This window comes from Rousettus aegyptiacus, unplaced genomic scaffold (assembly GCF_014176215.1).
Source record: "Rousettus aegyptiacus isolate mRouAeg1 unplaced genomic scaffold, mRouAeg1.p scaffold_m13_p_2, whole genome shotgun sequence".
Lineage (NCBI taxonomy): Eukaryota > Metazoa > Chordata > Mammalia > Chiroptera > Pteropodidae > Rousettus > Rousettus aegyptiacus.
The window spans coordinates 68981836-69001186 of record NW_023416295.1 but is presented as its reverse complement, the minus strand read 5'-3'; the positions used below and the strand labels follow the sequence as shown (position 1 = coordinate 69001186).

The 19351-nt window shown below is 34.9% G+C and overlaps 1 protein-coding gene across 1 annotated transcript in view; it reads left to right on the top strand.

Annotated features, from left to right (window-relative positions):
* The window catches only part of ARHGAP15 (Rho GTPase activating protein 15), a 584899-nt gene that overhangs the window by 322647 nt on the left and 242901 nt on the right, over positions 1-19351 (top strand). The window lies entirely within an intron of this gene.

Below are 19351 nucleotides of genomic sequence, written 5' to 3'. Positions count from 1 at the left end.
GGGATTTAAGGAAGAGAATCTGAAAACTTAATATAATGCCTACTCACGTTGTTCAGTTATTTCAAGATTTTTTTGCAGCCTTTTGTTTAATCACTACCCTATGCCATTCATTGACCTAGTCTGAAAAAAAAAATTAAACTAATAGCTATATCCATGGCAAATATTAAGTAAAGATGAATATTTTAAGTACTTGCTGGACTTTCAGATATTTCTCATAAAATTATAATACATTGATCAGACAAATAACAGCAGCTGGCTTTAGATTATATAATCTTCAGGTAATTATATAGATAATACATTAATTTGTTGATATAACAAAATAGGCATTTCTTCCTAGATTAAAAAACCCTTAAAATAAACCCAGGTGTCCAAAACTATTGTTTTCCTCTATCAAAAGGGTTGGTTAGAAACTCCCCTGAGACCACTTTCAGGTCACAGCATAGGCATAATACACAATACAAGTTATTGGCTTTTTCCATTTAGGCTCACAGATCTTATAGACACAACTATTTTTAAAAGAGGAGCAAGATTTTCATGGAGAAAACATGAATTATACAGTCATTTTATTGAGTCTTTATTGCTAATGCACATGGGGTTCAGAACCATAATGACGATATTGGACACTTAAGTCATTAGGCTGTCATATTACAGCAAAATTATTTGTACTATATAATCATTGTTTCTTTTTTTATATATTACACAGATCTAAGCTCAGTTCATCTATCTTTGCCATTACAGTACGACTTTGTTGTTGTAAATACCTATTTTTTTGGATGATTTAAGTATGTTCATTGTAGTTCAAGTTCATGTTTATTAGACCTTTGCTTCTTTAATGCTGGGAAACATGATTGAGGGAAGTTTGCAATCTGCCTCATGGTGTCTTGTTTGATTATGTATTGCTTCACAGTGTCAATTGCTATATAGTTTTATTTTAAGTACTTTTATACACACTAAAAATTTCAAGGCGAATGGAAGCCAGTTTCTTTTTTTTTCTTTTTTTTTTTTCTTTTTCCCTAGAAACATTTTCATCATACTCGTCGTGTTTAAAACATGCTCTTGTTCGTAAAACTAAAGTGGAATTCTGTTTGTATTCAACATTTTTCCTGTAGGGACCTTAAGGATGAACACATTTAAATGTTCTCTGATGATTGTTTGCAATAAAAACAAAACCATTTGGGGGGAAAATAAAGCTGAATCTGAAAAGTTCAGTTAAAAATCATTTGTTAACATAAGGTGAACATGGCTTTGGTTTTGAGAACTGGCTCCAGGTTTTAAAACCTTTTAAAAATGGATACCGATTATTATTATTCAACTGATTGAACTACTTTCTCAGAATTTGCTTTACTTCTATTCAATGCCATGATGGATTGTTCATTTTATTGTTAAATCCAATATAACTCACCTAGCACACAGAATACTATGAATTCCTTTGTGTGGGGTGTGGGGGGGGGAGGGAGAGGGAGAGGGAGAGGGAGCAAGAAGGAGAGGAGAGGAGAAGAGAGGAGTTATTTACACCTCTAAGTTTGAATACTTTTTGGCTGAGACTGTGTGAGTTGATTCCCATACTGGGAAATGGCAATAAGTAAAATCAGTACTCTATTCAAATCATTATACAGTCACATCAGCTAAATATATGGCAATTAAGAGCAAAACCAAACCCTGAACAAAACCAATTTATTCTGTAGTCAAGTCTACATACACTATGCCTGAATATGGGTCTCCAACTTATTTCCCCAGACCAAAATCATGATTTGGGGATCGCACTGTAAATCAGACAGTGCCTACCTAGTCTTTCCTATGTTGAAAGAGATAATCTGAAACTGATTCTTTGTGCAAATTTTAAGTATTTAATTTACCATGAATTTTCAAAAATAAATTACTGTTTAATAAGGGAGAGGGTTAGTAAGCACTGCCACTTTGAAACTATTATAACTGTCCTAAACACAGAGAGCACAGAACTTGAAATACCCAGCACCCATTCACTTCTTCCAGATATATTTTGGGGATTTGGTATAAATTCAGTTATGGAGAGATGACTAGCATGTGTGAAAATTCACAGGTAGCACGTTACAACAGAGCAGCACTTGAAAATAGGCATACTAAAATTCAGAAGCCTAATTATTGCAGATAAAAGAAGAGAATGTAACTCATTTAACCTGCTCTACCAACTTGAGATACAGTTAACGTCATCTTGCTTTTTTTCTAATTGTTATCTTTTTTAATGAATCACTCTGGTTCCTCATATATATCGTCCTACTCAGACACTAACATACAGCCAGGTGGAGAAAGAACTGGAAATACAAATCAATTCAGAAATAGTCTCTGGTTTGGGTGGCTGTGATTCCTGTCACAAGCACGTGGCTTTGCAGTTGAAAGCTATATCATCTGACACATCTCTGCCCACTGTTGCAGTAAGGCTATCTTGAGCTAGGTCACCATACCAACTGCAGCGATGCCCCACACGTGGGCTCCAGGAGGTTGTCTTTGTACTGATACATGCTTGTGTTCAGACAGGACACCCAGAGGCTTGATTCAGAACTGCACCATCCAGCACGGATACCACTAGCTACATGTGACAATTGAGCATTTGAAATGTGTTTAGTCTTGCTGTCTGTAGGGGTGACATACATACCAGATTTCAAAGACCTAACACAAAAAAATAATATGCAATATCTCATCTATAATTTTCATATTGGTTAGAGTGAGTTAAAGAAAACATACTAAAATCAATGTCTATTATTTCTATATTAATGTGACCACTTTAATATTTGTAATTATATATGTGGACAGTGCTGGTCTAGGAGGTTTGTGATCTCAGCCATGTGCTAGACCAAAATCAGTCCACCTGTACAGCAATGTCAGTGTGCCTGTCTGTCTGTCCGTCTCTCTCCCTTTCTTTCTCTCTCTCCTTAATTGGTACAGAGAATGGGGTTCGTCATCCTTGTCATCCTGATTATCATTAGCCATGCAAGTCTCCAAGCTTTACAATTTTTTTCCTTTATCTCTCATTCACTTTCCTCCCAATAAACAACACCTAGTGTAAATCTAATATATCTTTGGTTGTATAAGTATTCTTAAAAGATATTTAATGTCAGTTTTAAATTATGTAAATTCTGTTTTTCTTATTTAAATAAGATATGGATAATAATATGATTTCATATATGGTAAATAAGGAAAGAATACTACGAATATTTCTATATGGTCAAGGTCTGAAGAAAAGGACCCGAGGCCCGGCATCTGTTTCTCTTCTCAGATCTTTTGTGTATAAGTCTGAGTATAAACTCAGACTTCCATTCAATGATAATAAGCAATTATAATTTTCTTTCTTCATAAAATATTAGATGAATATTTACTTTCTTAGGACATGAAGTTTTGTCCACAAATGTTAAAGATGTTGAAAAAGGAATTAAAGTTTTTATTTTCTAAGAAAGGAATTCAGAGTATTCTTTTATTTATTCAGCAAATATATACTGAGCACTTGTCATTTGTCCAACAGTGTTCTAGATACCAGGACTAGAGTCTCTAAAACATAAATGAAATAGAATAAAATACAGACAAAAATCCTGCTTTCATGAAGTTAATGTTCTAGTGGGTGAGGAAGAAGAGATGTTAAAAGAAGGATATAAAATATATATTAGCAAGGTAGTGAAATTTAAAAACTTTAAAAAACAAACAAAAACAAAGAAGGGAGATAAAGAACATCTAAATGGGGAAGACTTGCACTTTTAAGTAGAGCAGGAGAAACTTTGAGAAATTATATTTGGGAGAAGACCTGAGGAAATGAGGAAAGTAGCTATGTAGATATCTAAAGAAAGAATGTTTAGGTTGGCTCATGCAAAGATCCTGAGGCCCTGAGGCAGCAAGAAGACCAATGTATCTCAGTAGAATTAGCAACTGACAATAAGTATAACCAATCATTTACATGTCCAGGAATGGAACCTTATCAGTGACATATTCATTCTGAGAAGTTTTCTTTTACTCTACTGATCAGAGCTAATCTTGCTTGAAAGTGGTGAATATAACCCTTTGACCTCCAGCAACAAAGCAAAAAATCTTCTGCCTACTAACCTATTCCCTCGCCCCTCACCGCACTCACAAGTTAGTTCCTCAGATCTTTAGATTCTCCTCAGAACTAATGTTCCATCTATGATTAATCAAGTAAGCATTAAGGATATTTTTAAAAAATTAATAAATAAATTATATTTTAGTTATGATTATTGAAGTACACATTTTTGTGCCCTAAGGCTGCATGGCATTGGACGCAATTCTGAAATAATTCTGATGGAAATTATCATTATATAAAGTATGTTGCTGCTATATTTATCAAAGCAGACCTCCTGCCATTTCTATTTGAGTAGACACAAGATTTAAGTCTTAAGTCATAAAATATTTTTATACTTGTTGTTTTTGAACTATTATTATTATTATTATTATTATTAGCAGAAATGGTAGTAGTGAAGCATACTATGCATTCATCTGGGGAAATTTATACTGCTGGCAAATTCATTGCCATCAAAGCTGCAATTAATAAACATTCTTGCAATTGGAGAATTGGGTATGCAATGTTAAAAATATGAGAAAGGGTGTTCTGTCTCAAAAAGCAATTCCGAGGGCTTTTTATTGACAGCTATTTTAATATAAGTTTAACTTAACTTTTATATACTTACTCCAAATTTCTTAAATTATCCATATTCTCTTTCTATTTAGACATATCAGTATTGTGATTTTTAATTTTTAGTTCCCAAAGCCCAAGAACCACTTCTATTTAAATCACTTTCTAGAGTCTAGTGTAAGCTGTAACTTATATAAATGATGGTGAGCATGATGGAGATGAGGAAGAAAGAGATGAAATGGATTAAGATAGTAATTTGCTTGTGTACATACAAAACATTGTGATCTTTTACACTGCAGCATTTAAACCTTAAAACATTGCAATCGAGCTATTTGTATTAGAATTGGGATTCGGGGAAGCTAAGTCACACATTTTCTAAGCATTAAATTTGGGACTTGAACTCAGATTTCTTAACAAAAAGCCTACGTGCTTTCTGCCATGCATCTTGCTCAGACACTATTCAATTACAAGTCATTTTTTTACTGATCACCAACTACGTGTCAGCCTTGATGAGAGCATAGGGAGCACTGTCAAATTCCAGACTACAAGGTGAATATCTGTGTCATGTAGATATGCCTTTGTTTCAGCATGTATTCCAATAGCAGTTTATTTCATGTGGACACAAAACTGGCAAAAGAAATATTTTTGTCAGTTAAGTGACCCAGAGCACTTAATTCTCAGTTGGGCCGTTTAATTTTCCTTTGCAAAGACCCACCCATGATTCCCTGCCCTGTCCCCCTCCGCTTTCCTTAGCCATTACATAAACTAGCACCTGTTTGTGTGTGTCGTCAGGGGTATTTTCAGACTAAGGTCCACAGGTTCCCCCACCCCTTCGTTTTTTTCTCTTATTTCATAGCATGAAAACAGCTAAACTTGCTTTCTGGTGACTAACTTAAGGGAACATTTCCTGGTGGAAATTTCCTAATTGGACTGCTTTACAAAAACGGGAGAAAGTGAGATCCTGCTAGAATATTTCTCTTTTATTCTTTGACAGTTTCTGCTTTGACAGTTTGAAGGATTAAGGGATAACAATGAGAGTAGTTCTTATTATTACCCAAGTTTTACCGTGTCTTTCTCACCATTCACAATGTCTCTGTTGGAATAGATGCTGATGACTACATTTGTTGTGTTATTTAAAGTAGATCTTTAAGTCAAAATGAGGATGTGTGTGCATCGCTTCATTTTGAGCTTGCTTAACGTTTCCAACCATATTTTAGAAATAAATCCCAAATGCTTTTTTGCTAAGTGCATTTTCCTTTCAATTTTAAACCTATGTGTATTTTAAAGGTCATTTAATCTGCTCATTTCCAGTTCCTCTGGTCTTAAATCATCGCTGTGTTATTTTATGTAAGAGGTACTTAATGTCTCAAGAAGCTTTCGGAGACCTTTAAAACCCAAAGACATTTTTTTTTTTCTCAAGACCAGAAGTTCTATTTTGTCAAGAGTAAACAAGCTTGAATAAAACCGAGATCTCAGCCTGTTTAATAATCCAAAAGTTAGAATTTCATAAAAGTTGGAACTTGGTGAAATGCATTTTCCCTTTTGTAGCTCAATCCTCTCTATTCTTTTCTAGTTTAGGCCAAAACACATGGAGAGGATATCCAGCAGAGCGCTCTCCTCAGTGACATCTGTGTCTGGAGGAGTGTCCTGACAATTGGCAGCAGGATCCTTTCCCCCCAGGGAAAGAGAAGGCTCGAAACCCCAAATAATAATAATCTAGTACAGATTTCAGGTTACCAAAAGTTAAAGAAAAGGATAATAGCAGAACACAGCATTACTACATGTCAGAAGGAAGGCTACTGTAATTCCCCCCTTTGGGGCATATATTTTTCATAATAGTATGCATAATTATGCATATAAATTTAAATATATTTTCATATTCAATTCCAAAGTCTATAATTCTAAATATGTAGAATAAAATAGAATTAATTGATGACAATGACTGTATTTAGATTCAAATCCTAGTCACTGGAAGAATTAGGTCAGTATTAAATGTCTAGAGGAATAGAATTGCTCCTCTGGAACCTTCTTCTGGATTTAGGAACAGTTTTTCTAATGAAAATAAATTGAGATTACAGAGACACAAGATGTCCTGAGAAATACCTAGAAATTGTGGTTGAGAAATTTGGGTTCAGTCTTTAAACTTCTTCATAATATGTGGCCTTCAGCAAGTGACTTAAATAATTTGGGTCTCTTTTTCCTTGTCTCAGAAGTTAGGAGCATTTACTCTGTGTTCCCTCGAGTTCATGCTAGATTTAATATTTCATGTTTCTTTGAGTCCAACATGAACCGCACCCAAGAATGGGGTTATCTGATGGTCAAAAATGAGAAAAAGCTTGACAATTTAATTACAATTAACTCATTTAGGAAAAGAAATAAGATATTAGGAATAATAATTGGGTTTTTGGTAGAAAGTAAATCTCCCATTACTATTTTTTTAATGGAGAGGAAAGGTAATATGAAGGTGTGTCTGGAAAGCAGAAAGCAGTTTTATTTGTCACTGACATGGTGACTACCGTCTTAGTAAAGAACCCCCAGACAGAATCAAAATGGACAACAAACAAAACGAACAGACTATAATCTGACCACATCGAATATCAGAAAAATATAGGTCTTTAGGGGTCTTTTCCTAGTTTTTCCCCTTTCTTTAGAAATGTATGTTATGAATTATGATCATTGCAGTGGAGCCAAGTATTCACTGGGCTCCAGCTAGATCTTTGTTTAGGGAGCATAAGCTCGCTGCCAGCTGCAAACTGCAGCTGTCTGTCAGCATTTGTGAGGACAAACTGCTCCACTATCCCTGATCGCTTAGCCGTAGACTACATACTGTGTCCTCAGATCTGCTCAGCACATCCTTTGCATTTTCAATACACTTCCTGTAAGAGGAGGATCTCAGTGTTTTGCATGCACATTTTGGAGCAAATAGCTTGAAGCTTATGTCAAAATTAGGTCCATAATAGAGGGTTCTGTCTCAATAAAACTGTTTTGTGAGAGACTAACTGACTCTGGCATGATATTTCCTGATCTCCAATGTCCTGAAAAAGGCATGGGAGGCTGCGGCTATGACAACCACTGTTCTTCAGGACAGAGTGACCCCTACGGAGAGAGCCAAGAGAATGGGCCCAAGGCCAAGGAACCTGTCTCAGAGCTTGGGAATGTGGGGGTGAGAAGGCCATGGCCAAGGGGCAAAGCCAGAGGAAAGGCACAGCCCAGGGTGCTGAGTGCAGCCATTCTCCTGGGCCATCGTGTGGCGCAAGGGAAGATTCAAAGGAATTTTTATCTTGGGAGAAATTCTAGTCTAGAACGTTTAAGTAAACTTGGAACTCTGTCACTTAAGAAGGGGATTTGAAGAATGATACATTTTGCTCATATAGCTTTTGCCAGCCTTCAAAGCAATTTTTGTTTCCCTTTAACTTTCCAGGCATGCTTAGAATGGGAAAGAAGCTGGCATCACCATACTAGATTTAATTAAAACGTTTGTAGAGTTAACCAGTCTCTTCTGTTTTATCATCAAAGTGACTCATGTAAGCTATAAAGATCGTTTTTAAAGGGGTGGCAATTTTAGGAATACCCTGAAAATTATCCTAAGAATTTAAGAATGCCCTGCTTTCCCCAGGCATTTTCACAGAGTAAACTATGAACTTCTTAAATTTAGGGTAAAAACCAGGACTGATGTTTCTTTGGGTCCTGGAATGCTCCTAGTACACTGCAGAAAGCACGAGACATGGAAGGTATGTTTTAAGGTTTTGTTTAATAATAATATTTTCAAATAAAAAATAAATCTGGAATTCTTCCTACTCATGGAAGTATTATGAGAACTGTTTTTTATTGTGCAAGAGTATTTTCTCAGTAAGAAATGTGCCCTCTTGGGAAGAAAGGCACAATGCAATTTCAAATTAATAATAAAACTGTACAATATGTAGCATATGGTCAAACCTGGCCTGATTCACTCATTGAAGAAAACATTCTAAAGTTTGGAAAAAGTCACAATCCTGGTGTTTGTGTGTGTGTGTGTGTGTGTGTGTGTGTGTGTGTGTTAGCGTGCACGCGTGCATGAATGTGTCTGGCTGTGTATGTTTGTGGGCAGGGGAGCAGTGACCCAACATAAACACTCTCTTTCCCACAACCTTAACATAAACATAGTACTCAAAACAGTTTCATTCGGGGGTGTAAACCGTGAGTGTCTCAGGATCATTAAACAATAGCAAAGCTCTGTTAGTCCATGATCTTTCCATATTCAAGAGGATGGTAAAATGAAAACAAGGCTCTGCAAGGGATCAATATTTTCCAAAGGAATAGCAACTTACAGAACAAGAGTATTTGGATTGCTAAGTGCCTTCACTGCTCTGTTGCAGTTTGCTGCTTCCTTCATTGTGAAACATTTTCGCTGGACGTATTACATGCAATGAGCTTGGGTGTTATAATAAACAAAGAGAAAGGCTGCAATAATGTATTTCAGTTAGGAAGAAACACTTGAAAGAAATTGGTTTTGCTATACACATGATGTGAGCCAATCAATAGTGGTTTAGTCTGACAAGCACTGTCAATATCCATTGTCACAGTTCAGAAAGTCTTTAATGGATAGTTCTTCAAAACCCAATGATTTCAACACATGTTCAAAGTCTTGAAATACACTCTACCTGTCAGAAATTAATCACAGATAAACTCTTGAGGTTGTATACAAGTATTTTTTTAGCTGAGAGCTAAAAAACAGTCAATTAAAATTTTAATATATATTAATATGTATTTCATTTATATAAATTAATATATAGTTAATTTATGCAACAGCTAAGGGTGTAATCTAGTAATACCAGAAAAATAGTAAATGTCCAATAAATATTGAAGAAATTAGAAGCACTGAGATGGAGGGTGAGGAGGCACTTCCCATATCAACTGTTCTGTTTACTTACTGATTACTACAACTATGACTATAATACGGGACATTTATTATACCCTCACAATTCATAATAACTGTTAGCTTTTATCAAATGCTTATTATTCACTAGATTTTGTGAATAATAAGCTGGGAATTTTGCAAATGTCGGGGCATTTAATTTACACAACAATCTTTGGCGTGGGTACTGTCGGCCCTTTTTAACAGATTAGAAAATAGAAGCACAAAGAATTTATGTTGTTTGAAGAAGATCCCACCACTGATAAGTAACAGAATTGAAATTCAAAATTCAGTACCTGTAGTATTCAAAAGGGAGAGGGAACGCATGAGAGAGAAAAGAACGCACATTGTTTGAAGGAAGAGCATTATTTGTTGGAAGGAGGCAGTATATTAATGATTATCAACTTTCCCCCTAAATGCTAATCCTGAACTCTTACTCCTGCGAAGCAACCAGGAATAAAATAAGCAAACTCTATGATTGGACATAGAGAAGAATGAGACTTCCTAGTTTAACTGAGAGAAGAGCTAAGGGTTATGTAGGCATAAATGGATGTGCTCATACTATTGTGGGCTATATCTATCTGTCTATCTTTGAAAAAGAGTCAAGAAAAAAGACTAAGGAACTGAAAGACCTGGTTAGGTCACTAGCTATCTTTGCTTAAAAGGGAGCCTTACTCCTCACCCTACATCTCTACTTCTATATCCATACCTGTCCTGCTACATCCAGCTACCTAGAATGTGTTGATTCTCATATTCGCATTCTGCCAAGAAGAGCTCAATTTGTATTCATGGCTGTTATAACTTTATGAAACCCAGATGCCATCTTCAGCTTTTCTGACTGGTAATCCAGAGAGTATTCAGCCATCGATCCTGTTGTTGTCCTGTGATTCACGAATCTCACCTAAGGTAACTCATATCCCCTTTTAAGTCTAGAGTGATAGACACCACCCTAGTTATTTCAGTCAGCAGTTCAGGTGAAGAGCTGAGGTTGGAAGTATTTGACTATAATGGGAGGTTAGCGCCATCTTTCTATGTCTTTAGAACTTTGACAGCATTGTAAAACAGATGGAGAGGAGGGCAGTGAGGCAAGCTAGGAGTCCCCACAGGCTCAAATTTAGACAGCTCTACATTTGATTTCTGTCTCTGCCATTTATTTGCTACCTGGCTTAACCTCTGTGAACCTCAGATTCCTAATCTGTAAAATGGACAACAATAAGAGATTCTACCATATTGAATGATTATAAGGACTAAATGAGATATAACATTCTTAGTACAGTTCCTTGTCACATTGTAAGTACTCTAAAAACATTAGCTGTTATTAATAATACATGTAATGTCAGGATGATCAGACTGGCTAATCAAAGTTGAAATTGAGATGGCTTTAAAGCAGCACTATTATGTACATATTATTATATGTTATTATATATAAATTATATATAAATATATAAATTATATGTGAATTTTCTATAAATTATAGAAAAATTCTTAGAACCTAAATGAACATTTTATCACATCCTCTAAAATACTGTTTGGCTTAAGACATTTCTCAAACCACCTATGCCTGTAATATATATTTTTCTCAACTGGTTTAAATTTCATGATCAAAAATTAAGGATACATTATAGCATATTTTTGATAATGCATAGGGCCAGGAATTTAGAGATTAAAGAAAAAGCTTCAAAGTTGTCATATATTACTCCCATCTATACCCACTTAGAATATAGTGTCTATACACACACTTTCACAAAGGTACAAACAAATACACACAAAAATATGTAGTGGTATTTACGTATACATGGAAAGAATATTTAAATACCACCCACACAATTCGAACACTGCTAAGCATGGTTTAGTATCTGAGTCAGTATGTGTAGTATAATCAGCATTGAAATTGTCTGATGCTATTAAATATGAATATTATTTCATTCTTCAACTTGACTTTTTTAGTCACAGAAATCTAAGTGTTAAGTTCTGAGAATGTTGCCATTTTCTTACATCTATGGTGGAATTGCCATGCCTACAACTCTATTTTGTTCTCTGTGGACTGAAGTGCACGGTCATCTATAAGGTGCTTCTCATTCGATTTGGCTGCAGCCTATTTTCTATCACCAGGGGAGAACCTGTTCCTGTATTTAATATACAATCTTTCCTATAGAAAGCACATTTCTACTACATGGTACTCTTTGTCTGGACCAATACCCTATGTTGGTTTTTCTTTTTATTTTTTTTAATAATTTTGTTTTGAAAATAAGCTACTAGTAACCACTTATTTTATTAGCAAATTTATCAAAGTTTAGATTGGCTCTCAAGTGACAAAGTTTTACTGACACTACTATATCAAGTCATAAGAAGCCAAGACAAAACATCCAGTCAACAGAAGATGTCTTGATGATCTGAATTTTTACTCCACATCTTATACTGTATCTGATTCTGTTTCAGGGAAAAAAAAAAAAAAAGTTGTCATATGTTTCAATACACACCATAGTTTTTTTCTATTTAATAGGTTTATTTTCTCTTTTTCTTTTCTTTTTTTCTGAATATGTAGTATTTCCATAACCTTTGAGGCAAAAATCCTTTCCAACTCAGTCTCACAAGAACACAGGCTTATAAACTCAGGCTCACAAGAACACAGACAATTGAAAAAAAAATTGCATTTGTAATATTTGCACTACAGCATTGAAGTTTTATCATCATTGTAACTATCATGAAAGTTAGCTTTTAAGTAACTTGAAGCTATTCTAATGCCCTAAAAAGAGTAAACAAAACACCAACTCACACTACAGCAATACATTATCAACATAGACACACCCTAAAATATATTATCAATAAAATAAAATGATTAAGCCTATTCATAAAATGACAGTGAAGAGTTTATATACTAGACAAATGACTACATTAGAGGTAGAACACATGAATACAAATATTACTTAGAAAAGCAATCATGGACTTTCCATACGGCTGAATGACAGAGACTTGACAATAAACTGCCAGCTCTGTATTGACACTGAAAATGTAAAACTGTGGTTAGATTTGACTATTTAAACTAGATAATTTAATCTAAAAGTAAACATTTTTCATCGTATAAATTCTCACTTCTCTTTAAATGAGTAGATGGCATAAATATGAATCATTGGGTAGATCATGCCCTCATACCATTTGTTTCAAACTGATCTTTTTTATTTATTTGTTTGTTTGTTTGTTTGTTTTATTTCTGCAATATATAAGTGGGAATTAAGTGGTTAAAACAAAGTACTGCTGTTAAAATGCCCCGCATTCCCTCTTCCAATTATTTCCAGATTTAATCGTGATTTGTGTTTCAAGTCACTTAAAGTTTCAATAACTTAGTTTCTCAGGCTGCAAGTTGGAGGTTGAAATTATAACTTCTATTTACATTGAGCATGTGAAAAATAGAGGTATTAAATGGCCAACAGTACATTAAGCCCAAACCTACCCTTTCTGCTCACTCTGACATGGGGAGTTATGTGTAAAGTTTTGCAAACTCTAAAACCACAAGCTGGAGAGGGCAAAGTGGTATTTATTACAGCCTCATGGATTAGCACAAGTGTGTGGGCCCTGGAAAGGAATCAGGCAGGAGACTGAAAAGAAATTTAATAAACTTTATTTCTCTTTTCAATCGATTTTAGGTACAGTGCTCTTATTTCAGTAATTTAGAAAGTGGTACAACAGGGTAATTCAGAATACAAGAAGGTTGTATTGGAAAATATGAGTAGAGACAATTTAGTACTTTGTTATGTAATCTGTGCGATGGTTTGAAAAGTGTTTGGGAATCTCTGGAGAGTAAGAGCCTGATATAACCTTATTTTGTCATTTCTTTCTGGATCTCCCTCTCCAGACACTGCAGCATGGTAAGATGATTGCACTAAGCAACTGCCGCCAGCTCTGCTCTAAACATCCTTCTAGACTTGCAATGTGGGGAGCTCTTAGCCTCTAAAAAAACTATCTATTTATACACCTGATGCTGACCCCTCTGTAAAACCTCACCAAAAAAGTGACAAGAAGCCTAGAAAGTCATTTGGATTCGCATTTCTCTCCTTTCCTTTAGCAACATTTCTGAAACATTAGCTCTCCCAGCATTTCCAAATTAAAAAAATAAAATAACAACAACATGTAATTGTAACATGGGAATACCGCGAGAACAGCAGTTTGGCAGGAAATGAGGATATTTCAAAATTAGGTCCACGGCAAGAAAAGTTCTGGCAGATGCACAATTCTGGATCATATTATCCAAACCATTGGATTCTGGAAGATTTGAGGGTTTTCTTTTGTGGTTCCCATCCTTTAATAGAATGGTAGTGGACGTTCATTATTCAAATGCGTTTTTTCCCCCTCCCATTACTAAAGTTGGAAAAATATATATGCAAAGGGCCCTCATTACAATAAGCTTTTCTACCTCTAGAGGTGGTTTTAACATCAAGGTGACTGTGTCGAGTATAAAATTTGTGTTGGGCTAATACTTATCCTCCTACGTAATGATATTTATTGAAGATCATCTTAAAAAGGCCAAGATCCTAACCATTCTGGGGTGTGAGCAGGTTTAACACAAATTAAATCTCTCAACTGGTTAAGAATGGCGCTTAAAGCTAATGTCTTTGGCCTGTGTGTATTGAGACTTAAATTGTACATTATTATTCAAAATTCTTAGGCTTTGAAAAATATTCTATTTGTTTGCTCTTGCAAGAAAAGATCACATATCAGTTGGGGCACGGGAGGTGGGGGGGGGGGAGATGAAAGCATAAAAGAAATAAAAGTAAAATCTGGAATACCTGGAAAGTTAATCCAATTCGGGTTAATTTTTCATGGAGGTGAAAATATGTAGAATTAAGAGTGATTCTGCTGTAAATCAGATTAAATGCTTTGGAATTTAAGCCCATATCTCTTTAGTCTCCATTTTTAAATAAAAAGTTTAAATGGGAATGGAAAAAAACTGCTCATGGGTTTAACATAAATCTTTAAATTGCAGTAAGCTTCACCCTCAAAAAGTAGTTGAATCTCTGAGGAAAAAGAAAAGGCTGAATTCTACTTTTCATAAATGATGGATTATTGTACCACACTGTGTATTTTCCAGTAAAGTGTCCTTTTATTTGCACTGTGTGATTACAAGTTTCTAAAAGTATGTGTGGGGTCACTTGGGTGCTGTGGGAAAATGGAAGGAACACTGTTCTGTTAAAATCAGTAGTGAAATCAGAAGCAAACTATGTCCTGATTATCATAGGCATGTGTTTAAATTTTGCTTTCCTTAATTGGTTATGTTGTATTTACTTAAAATGAACAATGTGGCAAGTTTTTCTCTCGACAACAGAAAAGTGTAAACTGTTTTATAAGTTTGGCTGTTAAAATCAGTTTGTAAACCCACAATATTCAAATACTTTTAGCACTGTTCACAGGGACCCAGTGATGGACTTTGCTTTATACCCATATGCTTTTTACATTTTAAGTTTATATTTACAGTGCTTTCAAGTTATTTGATTAATAAAATGTAAGCCATGTATTACAGTCATCTATTGACTTTAACTTCTGCATTGCTGGTCTTAGAACAAAATGAGCGAAATGAATGACGGCAAAAGCCTTGTAATTTAACTCTTCATCTGAGGACGATTATTTTATGGCATCAGGAAATGGAAATTGACCCCCTAGTCTGTCTTCAGGAAAGTCAGTGCTAGAGGCAACTTTGGAGAGTTTGGCTCTGTTAAAACTATGTAATGATACCAGTCTGCTAGTTTCTTAATGTGTATAAGAAGGAAACACGATAAAATATTTAAAATTATATCTTCATTTTCTTTGAAAAACCAATACATCTTACACATATTTCTCATATGCAAAGCAAGATAGTAGTATTCAAAACAATATAATATATACATGAGTACTATCACCAAAGACATAATTACTATATAATTATTTTCATAATCTCACACTTATACCATGCTTGTTTTAATTTGCAAAGTACTTCCTAATCACATCATTTTTATTACTTCCAAATTGGCAGAAAAAAATACTTCTTTTGACCCTCTATTTGTTGACATCCCATCATAGAAAATGAAAAGGTTTTGAGATGAGACTAGAAATAGAAAATATTACCTTTGGTAACCTGCGAAAATGTAGATTGATTATTCCATATCATTTAAAAGGCAGACTTGAGACCCAAAATTACCCTGAGGCAGATATTTCCTGAAAGATGTAAGTATTTCGTCAGCCTCAAATACTAGAACCTAGACCTATGGGACTATAATTTAAAAGTTATAAGTTGAAGCAGATCACATATGCTGGTGATCATGGCAATGAAAGGACCCAGATGATAATTGATAGGATATCATGTAAGTACAGTATATTCAGATGCTAAGAATGACTCTTGCAATCATACAACTTTGAATCAGTTAGTGCCTGATATTCACGGTCCTGTAAAAACAATTGTTGCTAATAGCACTTGCTATTTCTCCAATATGACTGGAGATCAATTACTCCTCTAAGATCCCTTAGTCTCTTGCACTTTATACTCTTCAACATGTTGTCTTATAATTACACAAGATGTACGCAGCTTTATACACAACAGTTCAATCCAGCCATGTATGTAGTAGGTGGTCAATGTGTGTGTGTGTGTGTGTGTGTGTGTGTGTGTGTATTTTAATCATCCAGCAGCATTACCAGAAATATAATTGTGCCACATGTATAATATAAAATCTATTAGCTTCATTTTAACAAGGAACAAGAAATACATTTTAGTAACATGTTATATTTAGTAATATATTTTATTCAACCAAAAACATCTAAAACATTATTATTTCAACCTATGGCACAAGCTACATTTCAAGTGCTCAATGGCCTCAAATGACTAGGCTACCATATTGGATAGCACAGACCTAAAGCAGTGCTTCTCAAATCTTTTTAAGTTTAGGTACATGTAGAAAATGATGATGTTTGTATGGCTTACTGGAGTAAGTGGATAAGACTATACATAGCCAATAGTAACTGCCCCAGGGTCTCAGGCTGCCTTGGTCTTCCTTCTCAATTACCCTGAGTGCTGAGGACATTGTGGGGAGGAAGGATATTTCCTCTACCCTTGGTTTTCTTTGGGCTGGCCTAATAATCAAATAGACACGAGACAGATTAGCAAGAAAAAATGACTGAATTTAAATACATACATAAGGGAACCTCACATACAGGAAAGAGTCAGAAACCCCACATACGTGAGAGGTTCAGAGGAGGATTTGGTATACAAGACATTTCTGAGCTAGGGATGAGGTAGCGCACCTTGGGATTTTAGAAAGTAATTGCAAGGAGGGTGCATGTTCAGTAATTATTAGTTCGCCCTGCCATGTAGGTAGGTAAGAAATCATTTCTGGTAGTAATTCTTTATCATGGGCCAGGCTCCTAATTTAAATTCTTCTGGATATTGAGAGTGGACCAAAAGTTTCTCTTGAACTCACAGTGTCTAAATTGCCTTTAGCTCAAAATAATCCACATATCACTAAGGCATGTCTTGGGATGGCTTGTTCTGAACCTCTACAGCAGCCATAGCTCACACTCTATATAGTCTTCTGTCAGACACAATAGTTGGGAACCTCTAGTCTGCAGCAGAGATTCCCAGCCGTTTCAAATGACGGACATATTGACCCTTCGTATGTAATAGTGGTTGTTCTTTCATAACCAATTTAATTTAAAAATAGCAAATACATGATAGATCAGATATGTATTTTAATAAAATACTTTTATTTCTTTTTTTTTAATTTTTTACTTTTCACAGTTCCTTTACATTTTCTAAGTGTATAAATCAATCTTTCACCACCAATAAGTGAGAACTTAGACAGATCCTATAACTTTTCCCTTCAGTATTTAGTAGATGGTCAAAGTGTGTTTATTGTTTCCCTTTTCTTCTCCCAGGAGACATTTGGCAGTGTCTGGAGACTGTTTTGATTGTCACAACTAAAGAGGGGTTGCTACGGGCACATTATGGGTAGAGGCCAGGGAAGCTTCTCAACATCCTGCTCCCCCTGCACAGAACAAACCTGTTCCAACAAGCAAACAAACAAACAAACAAACAGTCCAACCTAAAATATCAGTAGTGCTACGGCTGAGAATTCTTTTTAAAATAACATAAAATATGGTCCTTTTAAGTGCCAAGTATTGTCTTAATTCATTATTCAATTACTCCTATTTCCATGTGATTAACTTAATTTCAAATTAAAACTCTACTTTTCACCTAGGAGGAAGGTAGAATGTTTTCCTCTTTCTTTCCTTAGCCTTACACTTCACCCTAACTTCTCAGGTTGCTATCAAAAGTTTGCAACAACTTTGTGGTCCAAGTTGGGGGAAGAAGGATCAAAAAATGTCCTTATTTGACTAGTTGCAAGGAGATTTCTCACATTCTGGGCCAGGTAGACTTTTTAAAGCAATTTCCCTTAGGCTCTTTTGTGGGTTCCTTGGAGACCCACTAGGAACATTTGACTTCGATCTTCTCATTTTAGGCAATTTTTTTTTCAGATGCAGCTCCTTTCTAAGTCTGTCTTTCTCTTTTTCTTCTGAGTTCCTCAGAAGGGGATAAAATGACTCAAGTCTAGTTTTCTTACAACTAGAACTTAGCAAAATTTTTTGCACTCGGTAGCTACCTAAAAAATTTAGTTGATTGAAATCTTACCACTTTAAATGAGTAACTGAGCTCCCGATTTCATCTATACTCCAATAAATTAGAATACCAGACTTGGCTCCATATCCAGTCTTGAACTTGGACAAGTTTTTTATCCTCTTTGCCTCAGCTTTTCATCTCTAAAAAAGGTAGAATTATTTTATATACTTCAAAATCATTATGAGACTTGGTTCAACATATATTGACTGAATGTTACTATATGCTAAACAATATTTGAAGTATCTGGGCCACATTAGTGAACGACATTTACAAAGGTAGATGAAAATCCCTACCTACATGGAGCTTATATTGCAGTAAATTGATGTTAAATTATGTTAGATGCTTAAGGGAGTAGCAAGCACCCAGTAAGTTTCCTAATGCATTTTAGATATATTATTATTAACCCAACTGAATGATTGGCTTATTTTAAGATATGATTTGAAAGGAAAAGAAGTTTATGTACCTAATAAAGTATCCCAAATTCTAATATTACACCAATAATTGAGTTAAGACAATGGAGGGCCCAGTTAAGATCTATATCTTATCTTTACAGGGATAATACATTACTATTAGTCATTTATAATAAGACCTTGAATGTATTTAGACTCTGCTAAATGAAGTTACAGACCTGAAGTGTTATGTTCATCATTGAATTTATAGCCTTTACATGGAGCCTGATGATGAGCAGACATTCAACAAATATTTGTTCAGGAATTAATTTGATACACATCTAACTTTGAAGATAAAGGTGAGAATACAAAGCTGAGGATTAGGGACTGATGAACACATGGAAAGAGTTTGAGGCAAATTTGTGTTTCAGAACTTCCCCTAGAATTGGTTGGGGTAATTTCACATCAGTAAGAAGAACAAGAAATATCTGCTTCAGAAAAAAATCACTTTTCGTTAATATAAAAAAGAAGATTTACAAAATTATTTGAGCAAGCAGGACCTTTGAAAATGCATGAAATACCTACAGTCAGTATATAATCATAATTAATTGAAATTAGTAATTCTAAAACATTTTTCCTCTTAGTTTAGATGAGTTTTTTTTTACCACAATTTCGTGCATGGAAACAGATAAGTGGAATTGTCTAGACAAAGGTTATCATGTTAAAAATGAGGGAATAAAAATGAAAATAAATTGTGACTATATGGAGCTAGCTGCATTCTCATTGCACATTCATGTTGCAGCAGAGCTAATGTTTTC